We start from the raw sequence: 27,887 nt of genomic DNA, 5'->3' as shown, positions 1-27,887 counted from the left end.
TTCGACAGGACTGAAAGCAACTGAACATCCCCATCATACTCTGCCCAAGCAGGTGGTACAAACATTGGCTCAATGAAAGGAATATTGGACTGACGTTAGGAAAGTGGGATTCTAATCCTTAGCCAACCTCCCATCATTGTTGGGAGCGACAAGGAAGCTAATATGCAAGTCACTTTGGCGATGGAAAGCGCCATCGTTACGTAGCTTATGAAGACTTGGGAGAAATTATTCCAGCTCCTGCTCACAATTACAGTTCACATTTGCCATCGATAAACACATCTGACTTTGACATCTAACTGTACCCAATAACTAGCTGGACCCAATAATCCCTATAAGCCAACCAGGATGGTAAGACTACAGTATGGAGAAGGCTTTGATACCCAAAACTGAGCCTCTTCCTTCGCTGGCCTACACAGCCAAAGAAGGAAGGAAATGCCTGAAAATCAGAAGGTCTTACTTGAAAGCATTTGAGAGATTGCCATTGGAAGACTGAGCCAGATTTTGGAACAGCTTTCTGTGAAAGCTTTCAGTTTTTCTCATCTACTTCCTAGAGTGTGTATGTTGGCCACTGTGCTTCCTGTAAGGACTTGGGCCAAAAACCTAAACCAAATATCTCCCAGAGGTATTCACATGTGCTTAAGGGAACAGGAAAGCTGGAGGAAAGTAGGATTTTAAAATAAATGATTGGTCCAGGTGTAGAAAATTTTATTTTTGATTATTTACCTGTCATTGAAATCCATAACAAAATTCTGTACTTCAGATTTCAGGAAAACAAAATTCCCTTATTATCTAGTAGCAAGAGTGTTGATGGTGAAGACATTAGAGCCTGAGAAAGGGAGAATCAGAGCTGGAAGTGGGAGGTATTTCAAAGGTTAGAAGGCCAGCTACTCCTCCTGAGACCTGGAGGGGAAGTGACTTGTAGCAATTCACATCATTAAATGCATTAGTACCTGAAAGGGTTTTTGTAGAAGTAGCACACATGCACTTTCTGGGGTAATTGGTCCACACCCTCTTCCTGCATTCCAATCAGTTGAAACAGTTACAAAAAAGACAAACAATATGATATTAAGCCAAGTAAAACCATGCTGCCATATTCCTGCATCCCTTTCCAAAGTATGAACAATTTTCTTCTTGACTGAATTGAAAGAGGTAACACCATTGTTTGGGTAACAATTGATAGACCTCAAGACTGAACTCATTCCCTCTGAAATCCAATCTATTCTGGGGGCTGCTCTGTGGAGTGGGATCCCTGAGGCTATAACATCAGGTCAGGGGTACCTAGGGGAGAAAGGAAGGGAGAATCCAATGGTCAGAGACCAGACTTAAGACACAGGAGGACTGAAAAAAGGAACAATTAATTTTCCAAAGGAGACTGGATGCATGAAATCAAGAACACAAGAAGAGGGCTTAGCCTTCGGAAGGAAAATAAGCACCTAATCTTATGACACCTGAGCAAAGATTACCTTAAATGTCCTTTGAATCTATGACATGGGTGCCAGGATTAGCCCAGTACAATTGTCAGACATAGTAGAGGAAAAGGGAGAGGCAGGTACAAGAGAAGGGTTTTGGAGCTCTATTTTCACCCCTGCAATAGAGAGGTAAATTTGGGGTAGAAAAGTGACGTCAAACTCAGAGAAATAGGGGATGTATATTGAGTTAGAAACTCATGTGTGCTTCATTATTTTAAAAATAATAACACATTAACTTATTAATATCAGGTAGATTCAGAATTCTATTTTAATCTGGTTCTGGACACACTCAGCAAAAGGTATTGTGGGCCATACATGGTCACTGGCTGCATGTTTGATTTTTCTGGTTTAATAAATAATTCATTGAATTTGAAACTAGGAAAATCTGAGTTCAGATGTCACTTCATTCACTTACTAGCTGGAGTTAATGTAGTGTGAACTTGGACAAGTCATTCGATGTCTGTAGGTCTCGGTTTCCTCATCTGGACAAGGACATGGTTGGATTTAATGGTCTCCAAGGTCCCTTCCAATCAATAAATAATAATATAAAATTATACATGAAAAATTAAATATAAATTTATAAATAAAATAATGAAATCTATGGTTTTATGATTCCTAACAACCTAACTAGCACCTAGTTAGCAAGAATAATAAAAGTTGAAAGTTATTGAGTGGTGCACAGGGAATGAATTGCTCTCTCTACTCTCTCATGCCAGTGCTCTGGAATATTTGTTTCCCTTCCATTTCAGCTGATGGCACCTTCTTGTCCCCTGCCATAGGGCCAGGATTCACACAAAGTTTTCCTAGACTTCAGGAAGCCTTTGTCAACATAAAAGAGGAATCTCTGCCTTTCAAATTCTCCATGGAGTTTGAGTTCCCCTTCATCTCTAATGCTAAGCTCTCCTGCAATACATCTATCTACCTGAGTTTGTGTCCCAGCCTTCCTAATTGCTCCTGGGGGACAGCTTCTGTGACTTCTTTCAGCTTTGCTTCCCAGGAGGCTCCACATTGCCTCATTCATCACAGGAGATTGATTCATATTTTTGTGATGAAACAAAATCAAATCCGAACGACAATTCAAGTGAAAGCAAAAATAACAGGATCGAACATGAAATGCTAATGATGAGGTTGGTGATTCTGGTCCAGAACCAAGAATGGCCCAGAGTTCAAGCCCTCAATCACAAGATTTCTCTTGAGTGGTTGGAAAATACTCCCCAACTGAGCAAACAACATGAAGGAAACCAAGAAGCTTTGGGTCAAGCTCTCTGGCCACAGGCAGCAAGGCAGGAGGCAGCTCTCTAAAGTCTTTCTTCTCTTCTGTGATCGCCAGTCTTTCAATCCCTTCCTTACTTCATCCCTGCTTCTCATAAATATTCCTCCATCCTTACAAAGTGTTTTCATGTGACCCTGCCATCCCCTCAAACTCTCTCTCCTTCTTTTCTCAGAAAAATATCCAGAGCAAAAGTCATGTTTACCGATTGCCTCCATGTTCTTGTTTCCTCCTCACTTCTCATCCCGTGGCTTCTGACTCTGAGACTCCTTTTTTGAAACTGCTCTTTTAAAGATGAACAAACATCTTGAAACTGGTACAACTTTCCCCCGACACTCTATACCTCCTTTTCCAGGAGAGCCTCTCTTCTCTGGGTTTCTTCTGTCTCCTCCACCCACCTCTCATATCTTCTCTTTCTTAGCCTCCTTTACTGCCCTCTCCTCCAATGCTTGTTCTCTAGGAGTAAGTGTCCCTAAGACCACGCTTGACCTTCCCTCTTCATTCTCAGAAATCTCATAAGTTTCTTTCTGATTCCTCAATCTATCCCCCCTGTCCTGACTTCACTCCTGCTGTCTGGTTCCAAATCATCAGCTTACCTCCTCTGTCTTCTACTGATAAGTCTCGAAAATCTCCAATCTGACATATCTAAAACTGTAGGAATTATCTCTCCTTTAACCCAATGTCATCTCTTCTCAAAACTTTTCTTTCACTTGAGAGAACCAGTTTCACACTTACTTAAGTGAATAACCTCAGGGGTTTCCTTGATTCTTCCCTCTCCTAACTTTCAAGGAAAATATTTTATTTCCAATGACTGAGGCTTAAGCATTTGTCATCAGTTCTTTCAAAAAATTGGCATGAGACATGTCCACAACTGTCCAGAGGATAATGTAATTAAAGATCCAAACTAAAGCTCCTTTCCTAAATCCATCCAACTAACTTCTTTATTCATAGAGGTAGTGGGAGATGAACATTGATTCTTGCCCTTCTGCCTCCACTCTTTTCAGAATCTAAGAATAAAATCGCAATCATATCAATATATTTTTTAATATGTTTCTCTACACACACCCTTCCTCCATTCATACTTCATTCATTCCATACATACATGCTACCCTGGGTTCTGGGACTCAGCAGCCTCCCCCAACCCTTCTCCTTTGTTTCTCTCTAGAAAGTAGAATATGTAAGTTTAGTCTCTATTTTTCCCTGTAAGGTATTATCTATTTATTTATTTATCTATCTATACACACGCCATCCATGTATATATTCACATCTTTGTATAATATATATATATATATATATATATATATATATATATATATATATATAATATATTCTCAGTGGAGAAATGCAGGAGAACAGGCCAGCTACCATGAAGGTGGGAGATGGAATGAATGTCTATAGCTGAGTTTGTCCCAGCTTCTATACTCTATTATAATTACATCATCGTAGGTGTGAATCTTGTACAACTTGATTAAGTCCTAAGTACATTTACTGAACTAGAGATCTATTAAGCACCATGTTAAACTAGATAACCATTGTATTATCAATTCCACTGACTTAACACCATGTTTCAGCGTTCTGGCCCATTACACTTGCACCACAATTAGAAATATGCAGGATTCATTAGCAGCTACAATAAAAGCCTGCAGGTCCTAGAATATTATCTATTGACAATCAAAAGAACTAGACCTGTGGCCAAAAATATCATATCCAGCAAAACTAATCATAATATTGAACAAAAAAATGGGCCTTCAATGAACTAACATGTTCAGGATTTTATCTCTTTTTTATTAAAGCTTTTTATTTACAAAACATATGCATGGGTAATTTTTCAACAATGACGCATGCAAAACCTTCTGTTCCAAATTTTCTCCTTCCCCCCACTAGATGGCAGGTAGTCCAATATGTGTTAAATATGGTAAAATATATATTAAATCCAATATATGCATACATATTTATACAGTTATCTTGCTGCTCAAGAAAAATTGGTTCAAGAAACAAAATACCAAGAAAGAAAAAAATGCAAGCAAACAACATCAGAGTGAGAATGCTACGCTGTGGTCCACACTCAGCTCCCACTGGTCTCTCTCTGGGTGTAGATGGCTCTTTTCATCACTGGACAATTAGAACTGGTTTGAATCACAGGATTTTTATCTCAACCAAACCTGAATTCCATAGAAAATTTTAACATATAAAAGCTAACATCAAAGACAAATTTTAAAGGATTCAATAAGGATAAACTGTTTACCTTTTATAAGTGGAAATGCAAACTATATGTCTAAGATTGACATTAGTAATTGAGGAGTTCAAAAGAAAGAGTGGGAAAGAGCTGAGTATGACATGACTTTAAAAAGCAAAACTGTCTAGGAAAAGGAAAAATAGCAATTATGCTTTACAAATGAGGAGCAGAGGAAGAAATGCTAGAGAGGCATTAGGTGGGGGTGGAGGGCTGGTTGTTCTGAAAACCTATTTACATCAGAAATGGGTTAAATAGGGAACAATGCATATGTACACCATGAAGCACTCTCTAAAGTCTATAAAAATAAATGGGGAGAGAATTTGATTATGGGATCTAGAAGGATGTATAAAAGTAGGACAAAATATATAGATTAATGGGAAAGGAATAAATATGTAGGGAAAGGGTAGCGTAGGATAAGGTAGGGCACAGAAAGGTGTTTAGATTAATGACAGTGGAATAAGATGTGTAGATTATTGAGAATAGGATAAAAACTGATGGAAAGAGTAAAGGGAGAAAATAAGGGAGAGATCATGGATGAAGGGAGGTTAAGTAATAGCAAAGCAAGTTAATGAGTAGAACTAAAGTAGAAGGGTTAACAGGGATGGGACATAAATGGATATTCATAAGCACAAAGATCAGGAGTGGAACTTAGAAAAAAAGTAGGGCTAGTAATCTCTGATTTCAAAGTCAAACTTAAAGTTTCAGTCAAGAAAGAAATCTATGTGATATCCATATTAGTTTTGTTTTAGATGCATGTCTATATATGTGTAAATGTGTGTGCATATATATGGATGTATATTTGTATACATATGCATAGGCATATGTAGGTATATATATGTATACGGGCATGAATATATATTTAAATCTATGTCTATATGTGTATATATATATATGTTTACATATTTGTGCTTAGGTGGGAGGAGAAAAGAAAAAAAAAGAATAAAGTAAAAAATACACAACAGAGAAAAAATGCACAACCTTAAGAAAGCAAAGAAAAGAAGGACAGTTATGAATGTAATGTCTTCTATTAGTACATATTTTCTCTTGAAATGGAAATTTATTGCATACTTTAAATCCACCCTGATATTCTTCTGGGCACATGGCAATGTTTCCCCCCCTTTTTTCCTCTTTGTTTTTTCTATTTTTTTTAAAATTTTCTATTTGTTTTAAATAAATAATTAAACAAGAAAAACAAAATACAAGGCAGCGATGTTCCTCAAGGAATTTGCTACTGTTGATTGTTTGTGGTCATTTTAACCAGAAGGTGAACTTGAATCTCTTTATCAGTAAGACAGCCCTCATTACAACCCAGGGCCTATATGGGGGAAAGTTCAGGCTCAACTCTATTCTTTTGACTCTTGGAGTCTTTTGCAATCTATAGCTTCTGAACACAGCTGATTGGATATTTGTTTTCATTCTCTCCTGAAAAAGAAATTACATCGGCATGAGCATCAGTATATTCAATCATAATTTCATTTCTTGCCTCTAGGAATAAATCCTACATATAAACTTGAGATTCATTAAGCCTACAATTTTCTATTACCAATAAAATTCTAGTAATAAAGTATATCATGAGTTGACATAGAAGTGATAGAGTATTAGTCAAACTTCCCTAGGGTTCGGAATATGGATCTGCCACACAAAGTGATGAGGGAAAAATCAAATAAAGCTTATTAAAAAGCTAACATCATACGGGAACCCACACCATAGGTAACTGCTTTCAAGCTTCCAAATAATCCTCTATGGCTGCCTTCAATTCTAGGAAGCAGCCACTTAAGTAGTAACTATTATGATAAATAGTAAAAATCTTGTAATTAAATATGGCCCCAGAGCACACATTTTTGAAGAATAGAAAGTAATAAGAAATAAGCCTATTTTCCCAAATGTTTTTTTCCTCCTATGAAAGGGCACATTAGAAAGCTAGAGCGCACTCAAATGACTTTTTTGGAGGCTCTCGGCATGGATTTTTGCTTAGTCCCTGTCAGGTCTTCAGAACTTGCCAATCTACTAGAATACACACACACACACACACACACACACACACACACACACACACACATATACACAAACATACACACACAGAATACCTACATAAAATGTCTCTTTACATATGTGTGTTTGTGTATGTATAGGCACAGTAAGATCTTGCATTTTCTCTAATTGTTAGTCCATTGTGTAACTCTGAAGAAGATCCCCTTGTTATGGAATGCCATTTGTTAAGGGCTTACTTTCCCCTTCTAAATGGTTATGAAGAATTCCCATATATATGCTTTATTTATATATACTTTAATTTCTTAAGATTTTATAGAAATAAAAAGGTAGGCCTAAAAGTCAGAAATTATCAGTATTCCCATCTCTCTCTCTGTGTTTCTCCCTGTCTCTCTCAAAAATGCTAATAGCTTCCTTGATTTTATCTAATCATCTAATCTTTGAGTTGGCTCAAAAATCAATTCTATAATGCTCTCAAGATATCATTCCTTCCTCTGGGTACTTTTGATTTGGCCCACTATTTCTTCCTGTTTTTACTTTCTTTTGTGCCATTTTAAGTCCATCACACAGTGAGTGAATCATGGATGAGGATGTTAGAATCTAAATGGAGTGACTGCTTTGTCACGGATACAGGAAATCGTATGCCATGGCAATCTTGATGATGCTTTTTCAATTTTTTCCATTTATTAACCTCCTTGTTGTGTTCTTAAATATTCTCAGGACAATTTGTCATAAATGATGTTGTACCCATTTTCCCATAGCTTTATTTTTCACTCCACGGATCATTCCACTAGTAGGGAATAGTGCTGACAGTATTCCACTATCCTCTTATGTAAGAGTTACAAGTAAACTTATATTTTAAACCAGAGCTGTTCCTGGTGTGATTTCTCTGCACTTGGAAAGGAGAGGAAGTGTTTGTTTATTGAGATGATTTACAGACGCCCAGATATAGTAACTGCTTTATCTTCTATAAAAATTCTGTCAGATATCATCATCTGTGTCAATGTCTGTTCCATTTCCTATATTTTAATGTCAGTAGTCTATTTTTCCCCCAGTTTGAACCTGTGATTTCATTACCATAATTTACCCATCAGCAATAAAGGTCGGCAACTGTTGTATAACTCACAATCTCGGAGAGATGTTTTTCTGCCATGGCTTGTTAAAACATTTCAGGTTCACATTATTTTGGTTAGGTTTTATATCTTGTCTTAATTAGTATTCTTTTTAAAATTTGGTATTGATTCCAGTCTGGCTGTTAATAACTGTTCTTTGCTGAACTATTTCTCTCATGTCTGACTCTTCATTTGGGTTTTTGGTCAAAGATACTAGAGAAGTTTATCATTTTCTTATCCAGCTCATTTTACAGATGAAGAACTGAGGCAGACAGGGGGAAGTGACTTGCCCAGGGTCACACAGCTACTAAGTCTCAGGCAGGATTTGAACTTAGGTCCTTCTGACTCTAGGGTTGGCCCTTTATTCGTTGAACCACTCAGCTTCCCTGTGTACTAATTAATGATTCAGAAATAATTCCACATAAGTAAATCATCATTTCTTATCTCTAATATCATTATCAATCTCTTTGAGGGAATGTTATATATTGCTTAACATATACAGAGTCTCTTGGTTCTCTTAGAATGTATTGATGACAAATAGGCTTAAGGTTCCTGTGTAGTCTATGAGCCTTTGGATTCTGTTTCTTAAATACCAGTCATATTTAAAAGTATACATACTGTATATAGGTGTGTGTATATATATATATATATGTATACACACACATATATATATGTTTATAAATATATATATCTCCATCTCCCATTGTACCATTTTTGCATTAAGATAATGGGTTGAGTAGCAAAGTATATGCTGATTTAATTTGGAAGATAGTATTAAATCTTCACAGAATTTTTCTACCTTCTTAAGAAATAGTTCTTCTTAAGAAGAAATAGAAGATAATAGAAAATAGAAATAGAAATAATTCTTCTTAAGAAATAGTTCCACTATGCCCAAAGGGCTATCAAACTGTGCACACCTTTGACCCAGAAGTGTTTCTACTGGGCTTACATCCCAAAGAGATCTTAGAGAGAAAGGGACCCACGTGTGCAAAAATGTTTGTGGCAGCCCTCTTTGTGGTGGCAAGGAACCGGAAACTGAGGGGATGCTATCATTTGGAGAATAGCTGAATATATTTTGATATATGAAGGTTATGGAATATTATTGCTCTGTAAGAAATGGCCTGCAGGATGAATACAGAGAGGCTTGGGGAGACTTACAGGAACTGATGCTGAGGGAAGAGAGCAGAACCAGGAGATCACTGTACACGGCAGCAACAAGACTATACGATGATCAATTCTGATGGATGTGGCTCTTTACAACAGTGACATGATTCAGGGTGGTTCCAATGTCTTGTGATGGAGAGAGCCATTTACACCCAGAGAGAGGACTGTGGGAACTCGGCATTTTCACTCTTTCTGTTGTTTGCTTTTTGTTTTCTTTCTCATTCTTCCTCCCTTTTTGATTAGATTTTTCTTATGTGGCATGATATTTGTGGAAACATATATAGAAGAATTGCACATGCTTAATGTATATTGGATTACACTGTCTAAGGGAGAGGATGGGGGAAAGGGAGGGAAAACATTAGAACACAAGGTTTTATAAGGGTGAATGTTGAAAATTATCCATATATACATTTTGAAAATAAAAAGCTTTAATTAAAATAATAAAGTAAGAAATAGTTCCCAAACTGTTATTATCTTAGGGACTCTTTTCCTTTCTGTTCATTTTGAGGCCTACAAAGCAAGATCACCAAGTGTCTTATGCTGATTCTTGTTGTCTTTGAACAGAAAATGAATGAATAAGTGGATGGAATGAAAAGGATTTTGTGAGCACTTGCTAAGTGCCAATAAAACCAACTCCACTAGCTTCCTTTTTTGCCTTTCCAAGGAGAGCCTGGGGGTCATCCTTCCATTTAGTAGCACTTTCTTTCATGGTTTCCTTTATGGCAAGAATAGAAAAATGTTATGCTTTACATCCTTTACTATTAATCAGTTTGTTGCTTGTTGGACAAAGATATCACCTTAAAAAACACAGTTAAGTTAATATTTATGGATGCAATACTTAAAAGCTGTGTGATTCTTCCATCCCTCCCAGCCTCTTTACGGATATGCTGCCCTTTTCAGAAGCAGAAATAATCACACAGGACTGAGCACCATTTACTTTTCTTTGTCTTATGATATGTCAAAAGTTCATCATCAAGTGGACTTTCTCTTCATAATTACTAGTGCTCTGAAAGCAGACCCTTCCTGCCATCTTCATAAACAGCTTTATAATTAACATGAGGGCTCCCTGTAAATACATGGTATGACAGTCACCCCCATTTGAGGATAACCCACTTTTGACCAGGTATATGAGAGGCTTTGCTCGGGAGAGGGCCCTTGGGAGTCTGGGTTTGTATTCCCTTTTCCCAACCTAAGACGGTTCACTTTTGACCTTAGGACAGTTGTAACGAGCTGTCGTCTCCAGAAGCTGCTGGATCGCTCTCTGGGAAGAGATCTGCTGTGTCTTCTACTCAAATCTCTCCGACAGATTCTTCTTCCTGTAATGAACCGTTGTCTCCAGGCAGTTGCTGTTAACTCTTGTCCAAAGAAGTGACTTCCCTTCCTGCAGAGAGCTCCGTCAAGCCTGATGCAATTCAGAGTCTCCTCTTTCTCTGAGAGTCCTCTTCTTTTATTCTCCCAGAGAATGGGCGTGGGATAATGCAAGGGCTTCTGGGAAGAACCACCCCAGCCAATGAGCTTGCCCCCTCTATCAAGTCAACCTGAGTTCTCACCTTGTAATTGTCCAGAAAACCTGAATTCTCACCTTGTCACTGTCCAGACAACCTCAGTTCTCACTTAGTAATCCTAACATCTCCCCTTTTCTTTTGATTTAGAACATAGGACAGTCATGACCTTGAAACATAAATCCATCAATATGGGAAGTATTACAGATAATTACATAAATGACCTTGAAACATAAATCCATCAATATGGGAAGTATTACAGATAATTACATAAATTACATAAGCATATAGTAACATAGTAACATAACACATGCTAGAAGTATATAACATAATCAAATAATCATAAATTGAAAATTTATAAATGTCCATAAGTCCATTGTCCATTAGTCTCATCTTGTGTGAGGAAGTCCAATGATTCCTGCTGATTTTAAAGTTCTTTAACAGTCTTTTTATTATCCATGCTCTTTCGGTGTAAGATGTTTCTTAGATCTTCTCCTTTATTTTGAGGTCTTTCTCTTTTTCTGTCTCTCTCTGGTGGACAAGGCGAATATGACTCGTTGGCACCCATCTGATTCCTTCTCCTGCTGAAGAAATACAAGCAAACCCTCTCCCCCAGGCAGTTAACCTATCTGGTCCCTTCCATTCACCACTTTCTGGATCTCTCCACATCACCTGGCGATTATCTAAGGACAGTGGAGATGCTCTCACTGGACACTGCCCTTCTGGTGGGTTATAAAACCTGTCTGCTGGAGCCAGCGCATCTTTGTCAAAAATTAGAAAATTAATGGTATAGAGAACTAAATTTAGAAGTTCCCTAGGGCTACCTGTGGCTCCCCCTTTCTTTTGTTTTTGGAGGAGTGTCTTAATATCTCTGTTTCTTCTCTCTACTATTGCCTGCCCTTGAGGATTAAAGGGTATGCCCGTGGTATGTAAAATCTTATACTGTGCACAAAAGTGTGTAAAATGTTTGGACGTATATGCAGGTCCATTGTCTGTTTTTATTGCTTGTGGCACACCCATAATTGCAAAAGCTTGTATAAGGAATTCAGTGACCACTCGGGCTGTCTCTTTTGCTGCTGGCATTGCAAATGTGAATCCTGAAAAGGTGTCTACCACTACATGGATAAAAGATAGACGACCAAAAGATTTATAATGGGTCACATCCATTTGCCAGATTTCATTGGGTCTCAAACCACGAGGATTCTTCCCTGGAGGGAGTGTAGGAGCATGGAAAGGAAGACAAGCTGTACAGCTTTTTACTATGCTCCTAGCTTCCTCTCTTGTGATTCCAAATTGTAAACGTAAAGCTCGAGCAGCCTGATGATATTTAGAATGAGATTCTTGTGCTTCCTGAAATAAAGGACTACTAGCTAACATGGTTAGAAGGCTATCTGCCTTTGAATTTCCATCAAAAATGGGACCTGGAAGTCCACTATGTGAGTGGACATGCAAGATATAAATCTTGCCTGGATGTTTTCTCACTTGCTCTTGAAGTTCCTTAAAGAGCTGATAAATATTGGAGGCTGCAAATTTTATTTGGGCTGTGGCAATTCTTTGTACTACACCTACTGAATAGGCTGAATCAGTAATTATATTTACGTCTCCTGGGTAATAAGTGAGAGCTAGCATGATAGCAAATAATTCATTCTGTTGAGTGGATTGAAAAGGAGTCCTGATTACTCTCTTTATGGTTAAATCATGAGAGTATATGGCACAAATATTTTCTTTGGAGGCATCTGTAAAGATTGTTGGTCCTTTAAGAGGAACCTTAGAAACCTTTTCTTCAAAAATCCATCGCCAATTATGTAGTAGCCGGGTAATCTTTAATGGAGATCCATGTGCAAAATTTGGAGCGGTAGCCAATAAAATTTGCCATTCTGGGATGTTCTCACAGCATACATTAATCTGTGCGTTAGTATAGAATGTGTATATTTTTTCAGGACTTATCCCAGATAATTGTGTTACTCTCTTAATAGCCTTTAATAAAATCCTAGCCACAAGCACTGGGTAAGGTGTAAGGCTTTGTTCTGGTTGTGCTGGGAGGTTCACCCACTCAATCACTCTGTCTCCTTGATGAAGGACTGCTGTGGGTGCCTCTTTTGTAGCAAAAACTGATATTTCCAAGGGTTTTTGAGTGACTCTTTCAACCACATTGGATAAAGCCAGTTCAATTTCTCTCAAAGCCTTTTGTGCTTCTTTTGTAAGCTGGCGTGGTGAATTTAAAGCACTGTCTCCCCTTAAAATATCATATAGTGGTTGCAATTGACAGGTAGTCAAGCCTAGCACGGGACGCATCCATTGGATATCTCCTATCAATTTCTGGAAGTCATTTAAGGTGTTTAGCTTCTCTGTTCTTAAGGAGAGTTTTTGTACTGTAAGCACCTTAGGATATACTTCATATCCTAAATATTGAAAAGGAGCATGTCTTTGAATTTTTTCTGTAGCTATATGCAGTTTGTAGTACTTTAATGTTTCCATGGTCCTTTGTAGACATGCCTCTAACATTTGTTCCTCAGGTGCACATCCCAAAATATCATCCATATAATGTAACAATATTACTTTTGGAAAGGCTTTTCTTACTGGAGCAAGAGCAGCTGCAACATACATTTGGCACATAGTAGGGCTGTTTTTCATTCCCTGTGGCAAAACTGTCCATTCATATCTTTTATAAGGCTCAGCCAAATTAACACTAGGCACTGAAAAAGCAAATCTTTTCATATCCTCCTTATCTAGAGGAATAGAATAGAAACAATCCTTAATGTCTATAACCCATAGAGGCCATTCTCTTGGCAACTGAGTAGGAGATGGAAGTCCAGGCTGAAGAGTTCCCATAGTTTCCATCTGTTCATTTACTCTTCTTAGATCAGTTATCATCCTCCATTTTCCAGATTTCTTTTTCACCACAAATACTGGGGAATTCCAAGGACTTAGAGAAGGCCGCAAGTGTCCTTGGTCAAGTTGTTCTTGCACTATGTCTAATAAGGCCTGAATTTTATCACTTCTTAAGGGCCACTGTTCTACCCACACTGGTGAATCAGTTTTCCACTGAATAGGAACTGGTGAAAGTGCAGGTAGGCCTTCAACAGCAGCCCTGCCTAAAAAGCCGAAGTGCTTATTTGTAATCCTATCTGCTGTAAAATGTCTCTTCCCCACAGATTGATGGGGATTTTTTCAACCACAAAAGGAGTAAAAGCTCCTGTTTCTCCTTCAAATACCCATCTCAAAGGCCTAGCACTAACTTCTGCTGCTATTGATCCTCCCACCCCAGATATATAGGTGTCTGCTTTAATCTTTGGCCAGTGACCGGGCCAATTGGCACCTCTAATAACTGTACGATCTGCACCCGTGTCTACCAATCCTTCAAATGGTATTCCGTTTATATAAATAGTAAGCATAGGTCGGTCAGCTGTCACAGCTGCTGTCCAATATATTCCTGGATTTTGTTCATTGGAGTCAAAATCTAGGCGACTATCACTAGATTGCTTATTAGGGGTCCGTAACAATAAGGCTGATGCTACTACTTCTCCTGGTTGATAAATCACACGTTGTCTGCCTGTGTTAGTGACTGGGATATTAGATACACATTCTCCAGTCTCCCACATCAGTGTATGGATGGACACTGTTTTGTAGGCACTCTCAGAAGGTGAAATGGTCAAGCCTACTGTGCCTGGAGGCAAAGGATCCATAGGCTCAACAGGAACAGATTTCACTTCTCCAGGGAGTATCTCGGTAGTCTCTACTGCACACAACTCTATTTTTCCTAATTTCAATCCCTTTCTTCCATCTGATTGCCTTTTGGCTGATTGATCATGTCTTAAAATTCTCTGGATGTAACCTCGGCTGCCATCATGCCCCACTTGGGGGGCTGAAGCTGGGCCCCATCTGTCATTTCCCTGGGTCAATCTACATTCGGAGGCCCAGTGGAGGCCCTTGTGACATTTTGGACATGGAGTTTTAGGTCTTCTCTCACCCTGTCTTCTCACTGTATCTCCATATCTACACTGAGCTCTTAGATGCCCAATTTTTCCACATTGAAAACATCGCCGAGTTTCTCTAGAAGGCCCTTGCCAGGAGGGACCCTGCCTTTCCACATTCATCATAGTCCGGGTGTAAAAAGCATTTGTTCCCACTGTAGCACAGCGTCTTATGATCTCCTCTAAAGGAGCATCTTTGTCTAATCCCCATATAATTCTTTTGCAAATCTCATTGGCATTTTCCTTAGCCAGATGTCTGGTCATTATTTCTGTAGCTGAATTTTCTCCAATAGTTCTTTTGACAGCAGTTTGCAAACGTCCCACAAAATCTGCAAAAGGTTCATTGGGACCTTGCTGTATTTTAGTGAAAGCCTCTCCATGATCTTTCTGTCCAGGAAGGACACCCCAAGCTTTTATTGCAGCCTTAGCAATTTGTTCATATATTGTCATGGTATAATGAATCTGTTCCGAATTCTCTCCATACTGACCTTCACCAGCTAAGTGCTCAAAAGTGAATTGTGTGTTAACTCCTATTTCCAAATTGCATCTGACTTGAATTTTACATAATTCATGAAATTCCGCAAGCCATAATAAATTTTCTCCAGGTTCCAGACATGTCCTTGCTATGGATTTCCAATCATTCGAGGTTAGGACTTCATAAGACAAACCATCTAGTAACATTTTGACATAAGCTGATGTAGCCCCATAAAGGGTACAACCTTTTTTCAAATCCTTAATTTTATTCAAATCTAAAGGTGCATATCTTCTCCTTTTTTTACCTACAGAATCAATCTCTTCAATCACAGGATATGCATGTATAAAATCACTTATATCCTGTCCTTCTCTCTTAGCTTTAACCAATGCTTTTTCTAATCTTGTCATAGGCTTAGGCTGCTTCACAGGCAATTCTGTTTGTGTTTCTGCCTCTTCCCCTCTTTCTTCCTCCATCTCTGAAGGTGGGGTTGATGTGGGCCTGTCAATAATCTGTTCTCTAAGCAGGGTTGAAGCTTCTTCAAGAGAATCATACCATAATTCCTCATTTAAATCCTCTTGCTCTAGGGAAAGATCTTGATCTTTCCTTTTTTCCTCACACTTCCTCCTCTGTTCATTTTTAGAACTTTTCCTTCTCCTACAACTTGCTTGATAGTTTAAGGCTAATTGAACTATGTTGTAGATATAAAATACTTCTGCAGAAATTGAACGAGGCCCATTTTTTGCTTGAAATTCTTTCATTTCATATCCCACTAGCTTCCATTTATCTACATCTATCTTTTCTTCCTCTAAGAACCAAGGGGATGTGCGTCTTAATGCAGCCAAGAGTTTAGCAATCTGTACCCAGGTTACAAGTAAACTCTGCTCCTCAATTATGTTGATTATACTCTCTATAGTACCACTCCTGAATGGAGCTGAGGTTGCGTCTGGGGCTGAGGTCCAGGGATTGAATATAGCTAACATCTGCCCCATTTCAGCTATAAGAGATTCCTGGTTTAGCCCTTAACAAGTTAAGTTCCTTATTTATCTATTAGCACGCTCACTTAATCTTTAACAAAGTTTCCTCGTTACTCACGGTTCTGGGTCAGAGAGACTGAGATCTAGATTGGAAGCTTTTCCACTGGAATCAGGACTGTGTCTGTCCCTGTTCAGGCGCCAAATTGCGAAGGTCTGGTCTAGCTCCTCTTGTCAGGATAAGCAAAAGTCCTTGCCCCACGTGTGGACGCCAATTGTAACGAGCTGTCGTCTCCAGAAGCTGCTGGATCGCTCTCTGGGAAGAGATCTGCTGTGTCTTCTACTCAAATCTCTCCGACAGATTCTTCTTCCTGTAATGAACCGTTGTCTCCAGGCAGTTGCTGTTAACTCTTGTCCAAAGAAGTGACTTCCCTTCCTGCAGAGAGCTCCGTCAAGCCTGATGCAATTCAGAGTCTCCTCTTTCTCTGAGAGTCCTCTTCTTTTATTCTCCCAGAGAATGGGCGTGGGATAATGCAAGGGCTTCTGGGAAGAACCACCCCAGCCAATGAGCTTGCCCCCTCTATCAAGTCAACCTGAGTTCTCACCTTGTAATTGTCCAGAAAACCTGAATTCTCACCTTGTCACTGTCCAGACAACCTCAGTTCTCACTTAGTAATCCTAACAGACAGTCATTTGGGAAAGAATTGATGAAGAAACTTCTAAGAGGAGAGGAGTCAAAAATGGGAATGTCCATGAAATACATGGTCATGTAGTGTGGCCAGGGGGGCAGGAAAGCATGAAGCAAAGTGATGGCTCAAAGACCCAGGTGTCCAGACAGACCAAGACCTGGGGGCTGAGTGAGCCCCTGACCTGCAGCCCCACTTTGTGAGCCAGATTATTGCTGAGTCGAGGGCACTCTGATGTCTTTGGATCTAACTCCCAGGGTGCCCTACTCTTCTGAATGTCACTAAACTCTTCCCTTTCTTGGAGAAAAGCTAATTTTTCCCTTCTGGTTACCAGTGGAAATACCTGGTGTAGACAATCTCTGTTTTTTTTTTCCTGGTGGTTTTAATTTATTTCTATTCGCTGACAATAGAAACAAAACAAAACATACTGGCCAGTGATTCTGACTGTTACATTAGTTACAATATGAGAAAATCTATACAGATACATTTTTTCCCAGCAGAGTTTGTGCAGATAGTCTGTGGAGAGAGGGGAATTTAGTGCCTGGAGCCAGAGACTCTCCCTAAGTTAGAAAGAAGTACTAATGCACCAGAAGTTCTCCAGAATTTAGGACAGAGGACGTAGGCCCTTTCCACTCCCCACTAAACTGGGAATTGTTGAGCAGAAGCTATCCCCTTGGTGGGCATTTGCTTGGCCAACAGCGTTTGTGATCTGGCTTCTGCCCTGACCACTGGTATTGCTTTTCAAAGCCCCTGGCCACCTCCATTCCATTATGATGCAGAGTATATAAACTTGTATTGCATGTAATAAGAGTCCAGTGTATACATGGACTTCATTAACTGAGCTGACCCTTCTCTCCCAGAGAATGCTGGGCATCCTTCCAGGAGAATCCTAATGCCACAGAGAGGACATGTTTTGGAGACCCGTGGGACCTTCCACGTCTGGTTCTGGCAGCCAGGTGCATGTGGAAGGGATTCTTTTTTGGACCAGCTGGAACCACAGACATCTCCAGAAAGACCCGAGGCAGCTTGGGCCCCTCTTTGACTCATTGTCCAATTGCCCACTAGCCCTGTAATTGTGTCCAGTGAGAAATTGTGCTCCCAGAGGAAGGGCCCGAGCAGCCTTTGGAGACCTTATGGTTCCCAAGAAACAACTCTGTGTCCTTTGGCTTTTTCACTAATTAATCTTGATTCTAAGTCCAGGGAGTGGAGTCTCCATTCACAGAGAGCCACTCTCTTGCCATATTTCTACCCTTCCTGACCTTCCTTCCCCCATCATAATTAAATCAATACTGTTGTTTTTTACTGGATAGGACATATCAATTAACTCTGAAGAGGTTCAATTTACCATCCCCTATGACTTCTACCACAACATGTCTCTCCAGATATGTCATATCCCATATTGAGGGTCACTGAGGGTAGAGATTGTTTTGAATTTGTATTTATGACTCCCATGTTTAGCACAGTCCTTGGCACTTAGTAAGGGCTTAATAACTACTTCTGCAGTCAAGCATTCATACCCTATTGTATTCTAAGGAATATGGAGATGAGTTTTGAAGAACAAATGGAAATGGGTCCTGAGAAAGGAAATTCAGAATTGTGACAGTGGCAGAATGGGAGGTGAAGGAGAGAGGGAAGATGGAACTCAGGCAAAGTGAAGGCTTGAAGTCAGGGAACTTAATGAGCTCAGGACCAAACACGAAGCTTTTAGTCTAGAGGAGGTTCAAGGACCAGGGATGTTAAGGAAGCAGTGTTCAGTGGGAGAGCTCTGAGGCTGGAGGCAAGATGTGGACCTGTTCTGAGAGGAGGAACCTGGTGTCCTGGGAAGCTGGCTATGGCTAATGATGCTCGAGGCCTGGGGCTAAATCATGTCACTCACTGTACTGTCCATTAGTTTTTACAAAATGGATTTCCACTTGACCTTTTCCTTCTGTCTACTGAGTAGGACTTAGCGTTTCGTTTCCTGAAAACTAATTTGGAACTAAATATTAGAACTGAATGCCTCACCTGGCTCACACATGCTCCCCCAGAGCACAGATACTCTTAGACTACTGGTCTATCTGCACCATAGGTTAATGGTTTTGGGGATATGGGGATTAGGGAGCAGAGAGTAATAGATCAGGACTGACAAGGATTAAGTGGGAGATCCCAGGACCTTTTCTCTCTTTCTCTCCTCACCTATTTAAAAAACATCAAGTCTAGTTTCAGAGATGATTTTGTTTTTGTATAAGAAACTTGATCAATTCTTTTTTTAATAGAGTTCTGATTATCTACTTAAGAATAATAAAAATCATATAATTATAATAATAACTGGGAATATATGTTATCTTAGTCAACAAATTTAAGATCCTAATAACCATTATCACTTTGATTTTGCAGATAAAAAAGCTAAGGGCTTAAGTCCCCTAAGGAGCTCCAGTACCTAAGAGACCACTGTAGTGTCCTATTTGACTCCTCAGGAAAGCCCAGATCCTCATCTTCTACTTGTTCATCATCTCCCAGATGATCTAGATGGCCCAGTGGATTCAGTCTGTTGAGGTGAGAAAGCTCTAAGTTTGAACCCTAACTCAGATATTATCCTTAAATAAGTCACTTAATCCCTTCATGCCTCAGTTTCCATGTCTTTAAAATGGGGATAATAATAGTATATACTTCAGATAGTAAAATGAAATCAGAAATAAAGCTCTTCACAAATATTAAATCACTCCATAAATGTTAGCTCCTTTTCTTCTTCTTCCTACTCCTCCACTTTGTCTCCTCATCCTTCTCCTCCTCCTCTTCCAGCTACTACTACCTGCTACTATTTGCCCTTCAGATGCCAGGGTCTCCTTTTTTTGCCAACACTGTGATAATGGGACAGATAGATTTCTGAAAAGATATTAGTAAGGTAAATATGACTGCTTCCAAACAGGAGAATGCCTCAACTCCTTCAGAATGAAGTGAATGTAGAAAATTATAGGAAACAGAGAAATAGAATAAGAGAGTTTTTTTACAAACTAGGAGAAGAATGTTAAATGTCCTTCATATAAGGGCATCCACACTGATGACTATCTTGCTTATAAAACCCTCAAAATCCTGTTAGCATCTTTCTGTTTTAGTCACTTCCACTTTTATTGATGTGCTGTTTTTTATATGATGTGTTTTTACAGATTGCTTACTTTCATTTTGGGAGCAGGCTCTTATATCAAAGGAAAATAGAATAAATCTAGAGATATCTGAAAGTGCCTACAACATCTCTTTACCTTAGTACCCCCATTTCTCTATTAAAAAATAACAGAAATTTCTTGTAACAAATATGTCTAGTCAGCAAACCAAATTTCCTCAGTGGTTAGACACACACACATATCCTCAATGGTTAGACACACATATATATATGTGCATATTTATATGTATAAATATATAAAATGCACACATATGTATATAAATATGTATACCTATATCTAAATCTACATTTATATACATGTATCTAGCTATCTATTTATTTATCTATAGATAGATAGATACATACATATATAATCTTAATTCCTCAGTGGTTTTATATACACATACATAATTATGTTTGTATATATATATATGCATATATATATATATAAATCTTAAACACCCATTTATATTGTTATATGTGTGTATATATGCATTTTATTCTGCACCCTAAATTGGTCACTTCTCTATAATGACCAGCATGTTTCATTATAATTTCTCTGGAGGGTCATTGCATTGAACATGGTTCTTAGATCTTTCAAAGTTTTTTTAGTGTTGAAGAAATTGTTTTCCTGCTTCTGGTCACTTCACCTTGCATCAATTCATACAAGTCATTCCATGTCTTTTTGAAATAATCTATTTCCTCATTTCTTATAGCACAATATCCTACCACAACTTGGTCATCCATTAGTTATTGACATTCTAAGAAATATTGTTTCCAGGTGTTTTTTTTTTTTGCCAGCTCAAACAAATATTTTTTCTTTGATGTTTTAATAATACTAATAATGAAAATGAAACTACTAAGGATAACAATACTAATAGCTAGCATTTTGGGAGCGCTGAGTTGAGTGCTTCACAATTATTTTCTCACTGAACCCTCTCTCACAAGGCCCCTGGGATCTATCCTTATTATCACATGGCAGGTGAAGAAACTCGGTCAACATCAGGGGCAGGAACTTCCCCAGTCACCTCACTGATAGGAGTCTGAAGCTGGATCAGATCCTGTCTCCTTTTGGTCCATCAAGCATTTATTAAGCATCGAGTGCGTTTTAGGTGCCTTAGTTAGCAATGGAGACGCAAAAAGAGGCAAAAAGAGTCCCTGTCCTCAAAAATCTCACAATCCAGTTCCATTTCATGCACTTGTCCACTACTTTGTACACTAGTCATTGGTTTGCTTCACAGAAATAGAAAATTTGACCATTTCAAGAGAATGTCGAGACCATGGGATCCATTCTAAGAATTATGAGAGAAAAAGCCTTGTGGCTACTTCGTGAAGCCCCCAAAAGCTGGGCAGCCCCGCCTCTCCAAACTGGCCATTTTCACTTGTGCACCTCTCTACCTGAGGCTGTTTTTCCTCCCATCATGCTACCTGAACTTACACCTACTTCTCCATTGGCTTGTAGTTCTGCCTTCCATTTCCATGCAAAGCAAACATAGCCCCCTTTTCATAGAATCCTACAGGGAAAACTGGAAGGAACGTCAGAGTCTCATTAAATGTTCTCAATTTACAGATGAGAGTCTGTTCCCAGAAAAGTGACCTGTCCAATGCCATAGAAATAGTGAATGTCAGAAGAAAGATTTGACTCCAGCTTCTCTGACTCCAGAGCCACCGGCCTTTCCACTATACATCATTGCCTCCTTCAGAGCCCTTCCAGTGCTTGAAAACAGCCTTTTTTAGTTCGTTCCAGTTCTTTTTTTTAGGCCAGCCATTCCCAGTTCCTTTCATGGAATCCTCATTACCCACTGAAGCTGAGTCACATCTCTGTCCCAGGTTTCCTTCTCTGAATGCTCTCCACCAGAGTATTCACATATTTCCTAAAACAGGGCCTCAAGGACTGAACCAAATGTTCCGGATATAGTTTGGACAGGACATAGAGGAGGAGAAGGAATATAAAACTTTGCTAGTCTTGGACGCAACTTTCTTAATCTTGCCTGCTATTTCATTGGCTTTCTTAGCTGCTGTATCAGTCTAGTAACTCATATTGAACTGGCGGTCTACAATACACCTAGATTTTTTGCAAATGAACTACTATTTAGACATGCTTCTTCCTTCTTTTTCATGTAGAGTTGATTTTTAAAAGCCTTATTGTATATATGTCATCATCCCTCCTAAATTGCAAACTCTCTTAGGACATTGCATTTACCTTTGTGTCCCTAGTATTTAGCAAAGTGACTGAAACCTACTAGGTATTTAATAAATGCTTGTTGAATGAATAAATGAATGTTGGACATTTCTTTTCTTGGGAACTACTCTGTTTCCCGAAGTGATCTTTGATCCAGCCAATAAGATCGAGTCTATCCTCTCTGTATTTCATGTTTGGAAGGCAAGTTTTCTACCTGAAAAAGCCTGGCTCACATTGAAACTAGAGTTCTGAAATATTTTCTCTGAGGTCACTGCGTAATTCCTCAGAGAATCATTTGAATGTAGGGAGCAGCTCAGAATGGCTGGGCCCCTGACTTCCACACTCTGAAAATGCCCTCAGGGAAGCCTTAAGATGCCAGGAAATGCAATCACATAACATTAGTAGTGATTTATAGACCTCCTTACTGAGTGAACAAAAAGAAAAATCAAAGGCTTTTAACTATAAAAATGTAAACTGTACTCTTAAGATGACTTTTAGAAGCATTAAGACGAAGTTGCTGCCTCTGTCAAATTATTTCCAGCAACATCTCCAACCCTGTATCCCATTCCTTATCTGTGTGTGCCACAAAGATATTTTATCATCTCTTTATAATATGAAATAACATGAAACAGAAAGCCTGCAATCAGCTTGGAAGTAAATAGAATATATTTGCTGCAAGCAGATCAGACAAAAGTTGAAGGAAAACAGATTTAAGGCATGGTGATAATATCTGGTCGAGCAGACCCTGAAATTGCATTGGCTTAGATGAGACCACCCTTTGGAGAATTGCATTAGCTTTCCAGTGTGATTTAGTTATACATAATTCTTTGTTAGACTGATTTTCAATGATAGTTTACATAATTTGGAAGGCTAAGGGCAGAGATTTTTAGTATTATATACACCTGGTCTTATTTTTGGCAAGAGAATTCCAAATGGTTCCTCATGCAAGTATTAATCAAAAGCAAAAAGAACATGACTTTCTGTTTATGGAAGCACATTTCAGACTTTGGAGGAGAGAAAACAGGGTAATGCAATGAAGTGATTTTGACTGACACATACCATGGGAGGAGAGCTCCAATCTCAGTTCTCCCACAGCCCATTTTCAGGGCAAGCCAAAGCGCCCCAGAGCAATGAGTTAGTTTGTGTTCTAAAGGTGGAGAAGGAAAGCCATGGGTACAACCACAGAAAGTTGTTATTGAGAAAAGGGGACGGGATGTGAATTTGGCTCCGCTACAGACAGGGGAGCCACATTTCAGGCTGTCTCTAGTGAAAAGAATCGGCAGTGTTCCAACGGAAAAGGCTTATACTGCAAAGGAACATGCTGAAAAATACATATTACCCGAAAGATCACATACTTCTAGAGCTATCAAGGAATTGTAGAAACCAACCAGCCTATCTTTGTTTGTTTGTTTGTTGTTGTTTTGTTTTTTTGTTTTGTTTTTAAATTAATTTTATAATTATAACATTTTTTGACAGTACATATGTATAAGGTAATTTTTTACATTATCCCTTGTACTCCCTTCTGTTCCGAATTTTTCCCCTCCTTCCCTCCACCCCCTCCCTTAGATGGCAGGCACTCCCATATTAAATATGTTATAGTATATCTTAGGTACAATATATATGTGCAGAACCGAATTTGTTATTGTTGTTGTTGTTGTTGTTGTTGTTGTTGTTGCAAATGAAGAATTGGATTCGGAAGGTAAAAATGACCTGGGGAGAAAAACAACAAAAAAAATGCTCACGGTTTTCCCAGTGTTCCTTCTCTGGGTGTAGCTGATTCTGTCCATCATTGATCAATTGGAGTTGGGTTAGCTCTTCTCTATGTTGAAGATATCCACTTCCATCAGAATCCATCCTCATACAGTATTGTTGTTGAAGTGTATAATGATCTCCTAGTTCTGCTCATTTCACTCAGTTGATGTAAGTCTCTCCAAGCCTCTCTGTATGCCTCCTGCTGGTCATTTCTTACAGAACAATAATATTCCATAACCTTCATATACCATAGTTTACCCAACCATTCTCCAATTGATGGACATCCATTCATCTTCCAATTTCTAGCTACAACAAAAAGGGCTGCCACAAACATTTTGGCACATATATGTCTCTTTCCGCTCTTTAGTATTTCTTTGGGATATAAGCCCAGTAGTAGCGCTGCTGGGTCAAAGGGTATGCACATTTTGATAACTTTTTGGGCATAATTCCAGATTGCTCTCCAGAATGGTTGGGTTCTTTCACAACTCCACCCACAATGCATCAGTGTCCCAGTTTTCCCACATCCCCTCCAACATTCATCATTATTTGTTCCTGTCATCTTAGCCAATCTGACAGGGGTGTAGTGATATCTCAGAGTTGTCTTAATTTTCATTTCTCTGATCAGTAGTGATTTGGAACACTCTTTCATATGAGTGGAAATAGTTTCAATTTCATCATCTGAAAATTGCCTGTTCATATCCTTTGACCATTTATCAATTGGAGAATGCCAGCCTAATTTTGAATGAATCCCTCAGAAATATTCTGAACAAATGATCATCGAACCTCTTCTCAATTATGTTTGCTGGCAGGAAACTCGCTCAATGAAGCAATCTATTCCATTCCTGGACAGTGACAAGAATTAGGAAGTTCTTCCTAGTAATGAGTGGAAATCTCCATTGCTACAGCTTCCTCCTACCACTGTTAGCTCTGTGCTCTGGGGCCAGTAAGGTAAGCTTTTTTCTTGGTGTGGCAGCTACTCAGGTAGCTGGAGACAAGCAGGAATCTTGTCTATGTGGCTAAATGCTCTCTTTTTCAAACTAAATAACCCACGTTCTTTCATCAAGAATTATCTAATAAATGTTTCCCAAATATTTTACCATCTTAGTTGCCCTCTTGTGGATAATCTCTAAATTGTCAGAATCCTCCCTAAAACATGCCGATGACAGCGCTGTGTGTTCTGATCAGAGCAGGGTGATACGGGACATCCACCTTCTGTGCTAGAATTTCTGTCTTTCTGAATACCACTCCATACAACCATATGCTTGTCATGCTACATTGTTGATTTATATTGCCCTCTCTGGCTACTCGAACCTCCCAGTTTTTCTCTCTGGAATTATTGTCTGGCCACATTTGTCCATCTAATACATATGCATATGACTTACTTAACCCAAGTACATTATGATCCATTGATTAGTACGTAGTCTATGGCCCAGAGATGCAGCTCCTGAATCGGTTTTCATATGGGATATCTGATTAGGACTCATTTCTAGCCCTCCCCTATGGGCCTTCTTTGATATAAAACATGTTAATTACAATCAGGGAAACCCCCAAACTCCTAGAATGTTAAGACATCTTTTCTCTATGCAAAGTCCTACTTGCCCCAGGAATCCACTTTGCTCAAACTTTGAGTATTATACCGGTGTTGAGCTCTCTCTCTCAAATAGGGAAAGAATTCAAGGTAGTTAAAAAGTTCAAGAAATCGGCTCTTGTGTTTCACCTCCCCAGGGCTTTGTGTAGTAACTCTAGAATTAGGGTCCTGCCCAGTGTTGGACATCTCTTTAATTTGAGAGAGAACGCAGGACTACCAGAGATTAGATTCTTTTATCTTAGATCTCCATAGTCTGCATGACTCACAGTATCATGAAGACTGAGACTGGAACTCTCTTTTATATCATAGATTTGGCCATTATTCTTTTATTTATACTCCTCTAGCAATTGCCTTAGAATCTCAGTGTTGGAAGGGCTCCTGAACAAGAAACCTATTGTTCACTACAAATCCCAGAAGGAATCATTCAAGCTGGACTAAGAAGACTTCCACTGGGGGAGAACTCTCTATCCACAAGACTGCCACAGCAAGGTGGCATAGTAGATGGAGAACCGGTCTCAGAATCCAGACAAAGTGAGTTAAAATCAGTTCTAGTACATACGGGTTGTAGGAATCTAGGCAAATCACTTAACTTCTCGGTGTCCCCAAGAAACTCTCAAAAACTATAAGACACGGAAAAGTTGCTTCCTTTATTGATAGAGGGAAATTCATGCCTAAATTTTTTATATCAATACTAGTGAAATCACAGATTTAGCCAAAAAAGTCCTGTGAGCAAGCTTTTCTTCATATTGAGCTATTTGTCTCTTAGCAACTTCCAACCTCCAATCCTCGTTCTTTCCTCCAGGCACTGGCAGCATAAATGGGGTTGTTGTTCATTTTTTTCCAGTTGGGTCTCGCACTTCAGGACACCATGGCAAAGCCACTGAAGTGGTTTGTCTTTCATTTCCTTCTCCAACTGATTTTACACATGAGGAGATGGGGGTGAAAAGGGTGAAGTTCTTTGCCCAGGGTCATGTAGTCAGAAAGTGTCTGAGGCTACATTTAAACTTAGGAAAGTAAATCTTCTTGATTTCAGGCTAAGCCCTTCACCCACTGTGCCCGACTGCCCCAGAGCAAGTGCATTGCCCCTTTTATGGGACAGCTCCTCTTCATCTCAGAGCATCTATGCCTTCTCTAAGGGATCTTTTGTCCAAGTAAACCATACTGAGTTGGTTTTGAATTGATTGTGATGTGGCAAGTTGTTTAGGCTTCTCCTTAGCCCTCTTATGTTACTCTTGGTTGTCCTGTCCCCAAATCCTATCTATGATGTGATACCCTGGTCTTAATGGTTGGCTCTAGAAACCAGAGGAAATCGAGAAACTTGGGAAGGGAGGAAGGAAGCATAAGAGAGTTTGTGGATAAAAGTCAAAGAAGAGAGAAACAAAAAAGACCTGATTTTTATTGCTTTGGACTAAATGAATGGAAAGGGGATTAGAAATTTGGGAACTGGCTAAAAGGTCCTGCATAGATGAAAAATATAAAAGAAATGGGAGATTTCCATTATCCGTCTATCTATTATAGCACTCTGTCTCTTTTTTCCTATGTCTTTGTCTTTCTGTTATGGTTTGATATGCAATCTAGATTTTGAAAAAGCAAATTTCAAAGGGTTCATTGGGAGTCTATGGACTTCAGTGCTTCAGGGGAAGTTACTCCAGGAGAGTTGAGAAATATTTAACAATGAAATTCTGAAGACACAAACGACAAATGTTCCAATGGAGAGGAAAAATTAAGATTTGTCCCAAGAGACCAAGGTGGAATTCTTCAAGCAACAGTGGGTCATCTTTAATTGGAGATCATGCCCTTGATCAAGATCTAGCAAAAGAGACTGAGCAGACATCTGATAGGTAGGAAAACCAGAAGAGAGTAGTGTCCTGAAAATGCATAGAGAGGAGGGTGTCAAGGAGAAGGGAACAGAGGCCATATGTCCATTTCCCTAATTTTACAAGTAAGGAAACAGGACTAAAATAGTGAAGTGGCTTGTCTAGAATTATGCAGATAGTAAGTATCTAAAATGGGATATGAAACCTGACTCTTAAGACCCAGGGCTCTGGTCAACTGTTGTTGACAATTAATGTACATCATGCCTTTCTTCAATGACTTTTGAGTCACCCCCTATTTTTATTCTAACAATCAACAGGTATAGATAATTATGAAAAAGTGGATTTAAAAGGACAGGTTTCTTGGTCAGGAAGAGACAATAGATAATACTTTTCTGAAATAGAATCCAGCTTGCTTTGAACATTCTGGACTCAATTCATTATTCATTTTTAGGATATCTTAAAGATAAATATACTGAGGGACTAATTCATTGGACTGCTTGTCTAACTGTACATAATATAGATAACAGGCTTTTGCAAAGTATTTTTTTTTATTAATGTTAA

The 27,887-nt window shown here is 39.0% G+C and overlaps 1 protein-coding gene across 3 annotated transcripts in view; it reads left to right on the top strand.

Annotated features, from left to right (window-relative positions):
* The first annotated feature begins 1,052 nt into the window (after nt 1–1,052).
* Nucleotides 1,053–27,887, top strand: part of STK32B (serine/threonine kinase 32B) — a 351,540-nt gene continuing 324,705 nt past the window's right edge. Inside the window, exons 1-3 of one of the 3 annotated variants that reach the window (XM_074276564.1) lie at nt 1,053–1,149; nt 19,225–19,383; nt 24,731–24,869. The gene's annotated coding sequence lies outside the window, so the exon portion shown is untranslated. Of the gene's footprint in view, nt 1,150–19,224; nt 19,384–24,730; nt 24,870–25,869; nt 26,041–27,887 lie in introns of those variants that run through there. The other 2 variants (XM_074276563.1, XM_074276565.1) reach the window with 2 other exon arrangements.

Source organism: Sminthopsis crassicaudata, chromosome 6, assembly GCF_048593235.1.
Source record: "Sminthopsis crassicaudata isolate SCR6 chromosome 6, ASM4859323v1, whole genome shotgun sequence".
NCBI classification, from domain to species: Eukaryota; Metazoa; Chordata; class Mammalia; order Dasyuromorphia; family Dasyuridae; genus Sminthopsis; species Sminthopsis crassicaudata.
This window is presented reverse-complemented; position numbering and strand designations above follow the sequence as displayed.